Below are 12326 nucleotides of genomic sequence, written 5' to 3'. Positions count from 1 at the left end.
TAGTTTCTTATAAATAAAATTTAATTGAAATATAGCCACGCTCATTCCTTTATATATTTTTATAGTTGCTTTCATGCTACAATGGCAGACTTGAATAGTTGTGAAGGAGACTGTATAGCCCATGAAACCCATAATATTTAATTGCTGGAACTTACAGAAAAAAGGTTTATCAATCTGATATAGAAAATGGAGATACTTTGGATTTCAATCTAAGAACAATGAGAAACTATCAATGAGTTGTAAGCAGGAAAATAAGACTATTCTGGTTTATATCTTAAGAATATCCCTCTGATAAATGAGATGAGAATGGATTGGAGAGGGACAAGAATGGAAGTATGGCTGTTTTAGGAGACATTGATTGTAGCCCAGATAAGAGGTGATTGTGGCCAGTCCAACAGTGGAATACATAAGGCTTACTTTTGACTTAGATGTGAAGGATTGAGGGAAAGAGTAGGGCCAAGGGTGACTCCTAAGATTTTGGTTTGAGTAACTGAGAGTTGGTTTGGCTTTTTACTGAGATGGGAAAAAATGGGTTTGGTCAGGATGTGTGGAAACAAGTTTTGGAAGAAAAAAAAAATAAAGAGTTTTCTGTTTCTCATAAGAATTTGAGATGTCAAGGAAGAAGTCAAATATAGGAGTCCAGAATTTAGGAGAGGTCTGGGCAGGTGACATAAATTTGGGAATCATAGATATGATAATTCTGTTTATACCTATGACATTTAATGGCATATCACAAGTATAGAGAGAAGAAAATAAGCACCAGATCCACTATTAAAAGACCTCAGAATTTAGAGATCAGAGGAAGAGCATAAGTCAGACAAGGATAGTGAGAGGAAGTAGTAGAGATGGGTGGCTAACCAGTGATGTCACTGAGGTTTAGAAAAGAAAATAGCATTTTCATTGAGGAGTGGTCAACCTTGTTGAAAGCTTCTGAGAAATCAAGTAAGACAAGGAAAGAACATTCCCACTGAATTTAGCAACATGGATTTGACCTCCATGGAGGTCTTGGAGACTTGACTAGAAGAGTTCCTGTGGAATGAGAGGGATAAACCTGTTTGTAGAGGACTTCATGAGGAACAGGAAGTGAGGAAGTTGGGAGTACTTTGAAGACAGCCCATTGGGGGAGTTTGCCCATGGAGGGGAGCAAAGAAGTGAGGCCATATCTAAACTAATATATGGGGTTATGGGAATTTTAAAATTTATTTAAAAAATAATGGCAGCTACCATAGCATATTTGAAAATAATGGAAATGCAACAGTTGAAAGAAAAAGGCTGATGATGCAGGAGATTGGAGATTAAATGATAGATAAAGGCTTTGAGAAGAAAAGAAAGGATGAATTGACCTTTTATAGGAAGAAGGACATTGTAATAGGAGAGAAGAGGAGAAGGGTCAAGTTCAATCAGTTTTTAGGATGAGTTGAGGGAATAGGAGGAGAAATTTATATGTAATGGCTCCAGTTTTCTAGTTGGAGTAAGTAAGAGGCAGTTTCGCCAGGAGACAGTGTGGAAGAAAGGGGAGGAATTGTGTGGGAGGGGAAAAAAATTGGCAGTATCTAGTGCCAACTGATAAAATGAAATCTGTCAGCTCAGGTGTGAATTTTTTTTTTTTTCAGAAACTACTAGACTGAATGCTATGAAGGCTGTTAGGAATTTGTGACAGTAGCTTAGGTGGTTTAGGACATAGATATTGGAGTAAGGACAAATCTGAGTTCAAATTCTGCCTTTATTTCTAGCTCTGTGACTTGGGGCAAGTAATTTTTACTTCTCTGACCATCACCTTTCTTGTCTGTAACGTAACTACCACAACGCTTATCTTGCTTATAATAAAAGTGAAATGAGTTAGTATATATAAAGTCCTTTGTGGAAATAAAGCCCTCATAAATGGCAGCTATTGTTATTATACATGGATATTTCCCTTATAAAATGAGTAAGAGAGCTTTGTTTGGAACTTTGATCATTTTCTTTATTTGTAAAATATTTTCTTTATAATTAAGTTAGGTCAAACTATTTGTAGTTTGGCACCCAAACTACAGGCATTGCCTTGAATCTCTTTATGTCCCCATGTCCCCACCCTCAGCAACACCAGAGGATTGCCCTGTTTTGGGGGGATCAGGACAAAAGGAATGCCATATTGGTTTGCAATTAAGTAAGAAGGAATTTCTGAAGAGCTGAGTGATGAGCAGAATTTTGAAGGCTAACAGAATATCGATGGAGAGAGCAGAAATGAATTTGTAGGTCAGTGGGTGGGTGTTTGCATGAGGAAAGATACATAGATGAAAATGAGCAAATCACATGTGGGAGATGGCAGGCAGATATTGCTGGTGGGAGCAGAGAGGCTGTGGTGAGAGGTAATGAGAAATGAAGGTGGGATGGGATCCTGGGGGGTGTAATATTGGGGAAAGCCCTGAAGGCCAGAGAGGGCTTAGGATGTGCATAATAAGTGACACTGAAGCACCAGGGATTGCTGAGCAGGCAAAGGACCTGAAGAAAATGAAGTTAGAGGAAAATCATTAGAGTCTGTGAGTAGGTGGGATCTGATAAAAAGAGACTGGAGGCAGAGACACCTGCTCGGAAGCCATCCCTGCAACTCAGACGTGAGCTGATGAGGACCTTGGACTGGGTGACTGCGGGAGTGGGGAGGAAAGGGTAGATTAAAATGAAACAATTCCAGTGTTTGTGGGAAGTTGTGTGAAGAAGAGCTAAGAGAGCAACTGAAAATAACTAAAAATGTGAAAACTTAGAGTCCTGAGGAAGCTTGGAGATGGCAGTGTTTGGAGGGGCAGTGAAGTGGGGGCAATGGGAGAAGAAAAGGGGAATGTTTTAATAGAAAGATAAGAAGACCAAAGTATATTTCTATAAAACTTACATTTGAATTACAGTAATGAAAAACTAGGACTGTTTGGGGAATCTCAGGCCACATAATGTTTTTGTTTGATTTTGCCTATGGATATAAAACAAAAGAGAGCAAAAGAGAGATGGTGAGTTAAGTTACGTATTCCTCGGGTCCATGTTTCTAATCCTCAGTCTTCCCTCTGCTGCATCAGCCTTGAACACTGGCATTTCAGGACTGGGAATATGAGAAGGGAGTTTGCCATGAGATGTGGTACTCAGTGAAACACCTCAGAGCTTCGAACAACTTCTCTGCAGCTTGGGAGTACAAGATTTTTGTGAGCTGGAATTTGTTGAGGAGTTGTCTTAGGTGGCACTGATGCCATGGGACTGAAGTCTCTAATGACTGACACATGATGAGCACTTAGCATGCCAGGCACTGTGCTTGGTCCTTTGAAGATGTATTTCATAGTCATCACTTAAACATGGCTCTCTTTGCAATCTATGCAAATAGTGCAGTGAGTGTTAGAAGTAAAATCTTTTTCTTATGAAAAGCTCCTGTGAATATCTTAGTTTGAAATGTCTTTCTCAAATTTTTCTGTGCATAAAGAGAGGAAAGGCAGTGCCCTTTCAAGTTTGATCAGATCACAGAATTACTGTTATCTTTAACACTTTTAAGGTACCTTTAACTGTGAAGTAAAGTGTAAATTCGCAGGAAAAACATGTTTGGTTTCTTGGCTGAGATGGGGAAGTTTTAACAGTTGACATCCAGCTGGTTTTTGTTTTTGGCTTGTAAGGGTTCTGTGTTTTTAATACTGCTGACAAAACTTTAAAAAGACGAGGAATACATAGTGAATGTAAAATGCAAGTCCTATCTTAAAGAATCGCATCTGATTTCATATAGAATATGCATATCCTGTTTTCATATATAATTTATTATATATTATGCATCCTGTATACCTTTGCCCATTATAGAGATATATATATCTTTATAATGTTTGCATCTTTTCCAAGTTTAATCTCCCAGTTTAGTGGGTTGTAATATCTTTTTTTTTGGTTGTAATATCTTTTAATATGCTAACTTATTCTTACTCAAAATATGGTAAATTGTGGTTATTTTACTCCATTTCTAAAACTGCTTTCAGATGGCCTGAAGATTTAAATTAAATGCCCATGTTATGTTGGTGTTTAATTGCATGCTTGAAATTTCTATCGATAGTGAAAATATTTTACTTTCTTTGGAAATAACTTTTACACTTCATATTCATAGCTTAATAAAGATATTAAATAGTTAGGCGTAATGTGTGAAAAGGAGTTAATCTATTTTGAAGTTGAATTTGTAAAGAATGCTCCTTTAAAAAAATTAACCCAACGGTGTAAAAATTTTAATATACATAGCTGAGGAAAAACTGGTTTAAAAGTGAACAAGTCAAAGTATTTTAAATAATAAAGTGTTTCACGTATTTGACCAGCTGCTTATGGATTAGGCAAGGACTGGAGTGCACAACCAAGGTGTGGGCAAAAGAAAAGTCTTTATCTTTGACCATACTGAATCACCAGAAAGGACATTCCATATTCTCTGTTCACTTAATGGCCACATGGGCTTGAAAGTGTTTTTCAAATTGGATTCCACAGTTTTTTGAAGCATCTTTGAATGTAGCAGCTCTTTGAAATTAAGTGTGATTTTGACAGACAGGCTTCTAGGGTGAGAACTTCTTAAGCATGAATTGGAAATATACGTCTTCAAATCACTTTATAAGACTTTCATGCTTGTGTTGAAAGGAGAGTGAGGATGGCTTCTCACTTAAGTGGTCTCATAGCTTCAGTGGAGCCTATGCAAGGTACAGGGGCGCTGGCTGTCCTTCCACTCTAGCTGGTTGTCACAGCCATTCCTCAGCACTAGCTGCTCTGTTCTCTGGAAGCTTTGCTGAGACTCTCTGAATGGAGAGAGGTCAGCCACTAGCCCTTCACTACTCAGCTCAGGAAGTTTGCTTTAGGCACACACATTCCCAAACTCCACCTCCAAATTCTTTAGGGTAAGCTTTTCAGAAAAGAGTTTTTTCTTGGAGAATATACAAAATTAAGATTCTGGACCTCACATTTAGAAGCTGGGGTTAGAGGAGTACAGGAAGGAAGAAAACCTTTTAGTAGAGTTAAATTTTTCCAAAATTTGGGTAAGGGTGGCTGGTGGAGAAGTTGAATACAGAATAAACCTAAGACTATTAGGAAGACTGTGGAGCTGGGACTTGACACTGTTGACCCATGGACCTCATTTCTGAATTATGATTTCCAAATCTGATCTTAGATATTTTTAATTTTAAAGCAGAAATGAAAACATTTTAGACTTGTTCATCTCGAGGAAATTCAACTCCTGAGCTGTTTTTAAAAGACTAGTTTCTTTTATTTTTCAAAGTCTGCTCACCAAACCCAAGCCAGTCCACTGCTTCTGTCTTATAGCTCCACTTACTGGAGTAAGTGGGTCAAGTCACCTTATGCATGGAAATTCAGCATCTCCACTGGTCACCTCATGCATGGAAGTTCAGCATCTCCACTGTTCACCTCATGCATGGAAGTTCGGCATCTCCACTGGTCACCTCATGCACGGAAATTCGGCATCTCCACTGGTCACCTTATGCACGGAAGTTCAGCATCTCCTTTAGAATCAAGCACCAAAGGTGTTGCTCCTCCCAGACTGACCCTCAAGGCTGAATATTCACATGTGAGGAATGTCTGAACATTAATTAGTTCCCAAATTGTCCTTCATTTTTGTGTCTTCCCACTACTCCCACACGATGGCTGACCTTGGAGAATATAAGTCTTTTGAGAAAACCAGCAGTGTTCCTTATATCTTCCTGAAGGTTGATGAACCTGAGAGAGTGGTGGAAGAAAACTGGTCAGAGATATATCAGAAATGGAGATCTCTGCTTTAACCTATGATTTTGGAACCTTCCTTCATTATGGGAATGGGGACTTCAGATTCCTGGATGGAAGTGTAAGGAAGCATGAGAGTTTTTACCCTCTTTGTGCCTGTTAGGAATACAGAGGAAAGCAAGGCTCACCAATTTTTGTATCAGGACTTTTTTAATAGCAAGTGATAGAATGCCCAACTCAAACTGACTTAAAGGGTATTTATTAAGTCATAAAAATGAAAAGTCTAGGAATGAGTTTGTTTTGGAAAGTCAGGGCTGAAATGATTTTCACCAGGACCAAATTTTCTCTCTTCGTTTCTTCACACAACCTCTTTGGTATTGGCTCCATTCAGTGACAGGCTCTGCCTTTGTGGGGCAGCATCAGGCTTACACCTTACTAGAGTCAAGAGTGAATTCTAGTATGCCACACTTAGGCTAATGTTCTGAGACTAACTCTGTTTGGTCCTAACTGACTCAACTTGAACCATTGCTCATAACTGAACCCATGCCTGACACCTGGGGAAAGAGATAATCGGATTGACCAGGCTGAGATCACATTGCTGTAGAAACTGGAAGCAAACTTAGCTCCACAGGAACCATGTGGTCTACAAATGAAGGAAGGCTGAGTCCCTGTATGAAGGCTGACGTGCTGCTAGCCTAGAAGGATGAATGGATTCTGTATATTCAGAAGCAGTACTTGTCTACTTTAACCCTGCAGTTCTTTCTCCTGAAAGTATGTTTACAGAGAGACTTAATATGTATTTCACAAGACCGAGGTACCTGAGTAATGAAGTTATATAATGAAGAATAGTTTCTATCAACTTCCTCCTCATTTGAAAAGTTTTTTATTTTTAATTGTAATATATTGCACTGCACAGCTTAACTCTATATTAGATTTATTGATGACGATGCAACTAACAAACATTATGTATATGATGTACTCCAAATAACTGTTGGAATTGTGTGTTTATAGCTCTTTTTACAACTAACATGAAAAGACCAACACAGATCATTTGAAACTTTTGAAATACTTTGAGTGACTATACGTGGTTTTAACACATTAAAATTGCTAGCAAAATTTCAAGAAATGCAGAAAGGACAAGAAAATTCAGTGAAGGAAACAAAGGGAAATTACAGTAGATGCTGAAGTTATATAATCCATTATATATCAATTTTGTCTTATCCTAATAATTCTGTTATTAAAAATGTTTCTCATGTCTAAAGTATATTGTGACATTATTTCTTAATACAAGCCTATAGCCAAAAAAAGAAATCATAGATTCTGCTGACATCCTATTTATTCTTAAGATTTTACTACTTCAAATAAAAATCTGCAACTGTCAGTGCTTCACTCTTCTTTTGTTTTTTTCTTTCTTAGCTTCTCTGAGTACTGGTTCAGGCTTCTATCTCCCCTGTGAATGAGATCTGTTTTGTAAACAATTGGCATAGCATTTTTGACAGCTCTGACAGGTCTTAGAGATTCAAAGGGAAGAAAGAATAGAAAAACATTGGCAAAATCTACATGTATCCAAAAGTGTGCAGTTTATTTCAGGGTGATATTTTGGATTAAATGTTGCTCTGTATTTGGTCATTTTGAGTAGGATACACATACATACAAATGTACACATGTATTGTACTTGATTGAGGGGCCTTAATATTTGAATAATCAGGATATATACTTTCTCCACAGTGCTACCAGGTAAAGTATTTGGATAGGATTAAGTTGATTTAGCCAGATGATCAGTTTTATTTTTTACCCCACCAAATTATTGTGCTATTGGACTGAACCAACCTAATTGGCCAGTTATTTTGGTGTCATTGAAGGACGTCATGTTCTTTTCCATGAAATAATTTGGGTTTGATAATTTCACCATTCAAAAAGCTGTGTCCCAGGTTTACAGTTTTTGGTTAAGAGTAGTTGGGCCAAAATAGAAATTTAGTAAAGAGTGATGGCAATAGAAACCAAGATGTCATGATGGCACTGTGGTACTTCTAAGTGCAAGGGTACAAGGGAGATAGGAAAGCACTTCTAGGAAATATTCAAATAGGTATTCACAGATGGCCAATTTATTTTATTTTTTAAAATGAGAGAACAAACAACATCTTCTACAGTTAAGACTATAGTTAATATATCCTGCTGTTTGTTTCCCCAGTTGGAGAATCCATGTTCTCATCTATACTTATTTGTAAAACTAGGATCAGGATCACTAACAAGCATCTACTGAGTATCAGCTATGTAAAATACATGTGCTAGGCCAGAATATTAGAAAGTCACAAATATTTCTATTCTTGAGGGTCTTTAAAAGAAGTTAGGGGGCTTCCCTGGTGGCGCAGTGGTTGAGAGTCCGCCTGCCAATTCAGGGGACACGGGTTCGTGCCCCAGTCTGGGAAGATCCCACATACCGCGGAGCGGCTGGGCCCGTGAGCCAAGGCCGCTGAGCCTGCGCGTCCGGAGTCTGTGCTCTGCAACGGGAGAGGCCACAACAGTGAGAGGCCCGCATACCGCCAAAAAAAAAAAAAGAAGTTAGGGAAATAGGAAATATTTAAAAAGCATAAATATTAATACTAAGCAGTATGAGTTAATTCACAGTATAGATTGGAGTTAGTAGATGCAAACTATTATATATAATGGATAAACAACAATGTCCTATTGTATAGCACAGGGAACTATATCCAATCTCCTGGGATAAACCATAATGGAAAAAAATATTTAAAAAAATGTATATATGTGTAAACTGAGTCACTTTGATGTATAGCAGAAATTAGCACAACTTTGTAAATCAACTATACTTCAATAAAAAAATTAAAATTTAAAAAATGTCAACAATTTTTTAAAAGAATCAGATAGTAAATATTTTAGGCTTTGTGGGCCATATGGTCTCTGTTGTAATTATTTAACTCTGTTGTAGCATAAAAACAGCTATGTAAATGAGTGTGCTGTGTTCCAATAAAACTTTATTTATGGACACTGGAATTTGAAATTCATATAATGTTCACGTGCCATGACATATTAGTCTTCATTTGATTCTTTTCAACAAGTTAAAATATAAAACCCATTCTTGGCTTTCATGCTGTACAAAAACAGCACGGGCCACATTTGGTCTGTGGGCTGTAATCTGCTGATCCACGATATGGATGATAAGTGCTGTGGCTTATTGGGGTAAGAGGATGTGACATATTCATTGTCAATGACTTAACTCTAAGAGATAAGTCAAATATATAAGGCTATATGCTCGATTTTGAGATAATTAGGTTTAGTCTCCAGTGTTTTGTAGTCAACTAGCTGGTTAATTATTTCCAGTGGAAGCTTGCCTGGTTAGGGTTAGAGCTCAGAGGTATTTGTGTATGCCATTGGGTGATGATGGTTTACTGTGTAAGGCATAAGGATTGTATATAAGACAGCAGTGAGAGAAAACTGAAATTGTGAATGGGAAGCAGAAACCTTTGAATGCTGGGCTGAGTGGGCCATACTTCAGGAAAGCGTGCCTTGGAGGTTTTTGAGCAGGGGAATAATCTGTTCAGAATTGTGTTTCAGGTGGTTTAGTGTTTAGACCAGAAAGATGAAAAGAAAGCAGGGTAAGGGAACTAACACTATTGGACTTCTATCATATGTCAGAAACTTTCTAGAGGTTTATTAAATAATTTCTCCATTTAGTACAATGAAAGGGAAGGCCAGTTTGTAAAGTATGGCAGGAATGTGATGAGAAGGGAAAGGTGCTAGAAAAATCTTAACATTCTTTTGCTTCAGATTGAATGTGGAAAATAAAGGAAAGAATCAAAGAGAATTCAAGGGTTCCAAGCACAGCTGACTGAAAGAATGGTATTAGGGAGTCGAGAGGAGTTGGTTTTTGGAAAGACGTTTGGGCTGGGAGACATGTACTCAGCCAAGTAAATTAGCACAGGCCAACAGACTCAAGTTCCAAGAGATTCAGCTGAAAATTCATTGCTTTTTTAGTAAACACTGCCCAAAAATGACTTTAAAAAGTGCTACTTACTATATGCCTTAAATTATTAACAGTTGCTTAGATTATGCTTTGTCACTTCACTGACAACAGTGGGTATGGGAACAATTGGTTACATTTTGTGGATAGTAAAAATGTTTGAATAGCTAAAAAATTTTAAGACATTATGGAAAATGAATACAAACACATAGAAACTGTCATACTGAATTTAGTAGTTCCAGGAATTGGAGGTATTGTAAGCAGTAATTGTTTTAGTTCTGATTTAAATACGTCAAAATCCATATGTTTAACACCTTTAAAGTATGACTCAAACATATTCTGCTTTTTATTCCCCTTACGTTTGGTTTATGAATAGCAAAACAAAGAAGTTAGGGATTTGATTCACAGAGGCCTCATTGCTTTAGTTTGCTGACTTGTGGCACCTGGTCTTTTTCAATAGAAAGTCTTCAAAAGCACAAACGGTTTCTTTTTGCTTTTGACTGATCCATTCCATTTCCCCTAAGTTCCTTGTGTGATTACCTAGATGTTGTCACTGTTCTATCAGTCTTTCCTCTGAGTGGTTCAATTATTCTGTCAACTCTGATTATTAATCTGCCAACGTGTTCACATTTTCTAATATAGACAATTAGTAACAATTTCTTGTGATGCCCATCTTCAGTGATTTGCATTATTGGTGCCCATGGATGCCGAGGAAGACTGGCTTTGAGTCACAGTTCCTGACATTTTAATATTTCCAAAGTAGGGAAGAACTCACACTGCTCTCCTGAGGAGGTAGAGCGCATGTAGAATTAAGAATGAGGCATGCCCCTGGCTCTGTTTAGCTGTCTAAAACCAAGAAGGCAATTTTGTACCTCTCTTCCTTTCTTCCTCTTTCTCTCCTTCCTCCTTCCTTCTTTTACTTCCTGTCTTCCTTTCTTCTTTCCACTAAAATACTCATTCTAGTCAAGCTGAAATGAGGGAAATAGAAGCCGTTTTAAGTCTTCCAAGTGGGAAAGATTTTAATATGGGAAAATAGAGGCTTTCATAATTGTTGGATGGGCTGGTGGCATAGAAGTCAGGGAAGCCACTGCCTCTGGGATCTACACCAAAGTAGAAGATTCTCAAGCAGGTTCCTTCACTTCTTCTTAGTTTACCAAGATATATGCAAATTCCTCTCACTGGCAGATTGTAGCCAGAACAATATGAGGAAAGGAATTCTGGGAAATGTAGTTCCAATCTCCCTCACCTTGCCCCTCAATACAGAGGATAAAAATAGAGGTGACAGTGACATCAAATTGATAACCCTGTGACATATTTGCTGAGCCTTTATCAAGCCAGACAAAGACAAATGTGGTGATTTCTATCCTCAACCTGCTCACAGTCTGGTTAAGTTGCCCATATGTTAGTTTTCTAAGATGGTAAATTTTGCTGAGCAACTACGCCAGGACAAATGCTTCCAGTAGCTCTCTGTTACAAAATGGATTATTAATCACCAGTGTTGGTTATATCATAGCTCATATCAAGTCCCCAGATGCTGGCAGCTACTTACAGTGAAAGCTTGACATAAAGCAATTACCAGAGATATAAACATTGTCCTCCAACATAAGTAGTATAGTGCCACTAAATTCCCAAGGTGCTTTTTACAATATTAATATGATTATTAAATTCTTTTCAGTTAATTTTTATGATGATAAATTAATTTCGAATTACAATATCCCTCTTGACTGGATGAAACCTCCCATATATAAGTAGAGTAAAATGTTATATGAGGATAATTTCATAAAACTTCAGACCAGTTTTGTCCATTTTAGCACCATGTATCATTACATTACAAAGAAGCTTTCAAATGGAATTTAGTGCCTATAGAATACTGAGGATTTGGTGAAATCAGTGTTTCCAGACTTAGTCCTGTCTGTATGGACCACCTTGCAACAGGGGCATGTGATATTTTGAGAGATGGGCATCATGTGCATGAGAGATTAGCTGTCTAAATTATATATTGTCTCTTCCAGACTTAGTTTTCTCAACAAGACTCCACTGAATCATAGAGAACACAGAACTCAGCAGTGGAGAGTTATATTTAAATGTTGTGCTTGTGGCAGTAATGCCTGAGCACACCTGTACACAGCTGCCCTCTATGGCTCCTAAATCCCACGTGCAGGATAAAATCTTAGCCCCACATCACAGCCCAAAGCCTGGGCTCTCCAGACTCAGAGCTCAGGGCTTCCTCGCATTGGTCTTTTCCTAGTCCTTCCTTAAGTTTGTCTTGTCATCTCATACCTGGGTATCCTTGTAAATGTGGTTTGCTCAAATTGAAACTTCATCATCCTCTCCTTCATCTACATTGGCACCCCAAATCAACTCGATTCCTATTCATTTTTCAATACCCTGACCCCTGCCAAGTGCTGTGTCCTCTGTTTCCACGGGACTTATCACTTAGGTATTTTTCCGCTTAAAGTTTTATTTTGATGATTTGATTGCTTGTAAGTTTTCTGCATCAGACTAAAAGCTCCTCAAAGACATAGACTGTTCTTATGCAACTTGGCATCTTTAGAGCTGATCAGAACTCCCAATACATAGTAAATGCTCATTAACCGATGAATGAATTAGCAAAGCTTGGGAGCAGGCAACTTCTAATCACAATGAT

The sequence above is a fragment of the Monodon monoceros genome, unplaced genomic scaffold (genome assembly GCF_005190385.1).
Source record: "Monodon monoceros isolate NGI ecotype Baffin Bay Population unplaced genomic scaffold, NGI_Narwhal_1 Super_Scaffold_20, whole genome shotgun sequence".
Taxonomy (NCBI): Eukaryota; Metazoa; Chordata; class Mammalia; order Artiodactyla; family Monodontidae; genus Monodon; species Monodon monoceros.
The sequence above is the reverse complement of the archived record's forward strand: the minus strand, read 5'-3'. Positions refer to the sequence as shown.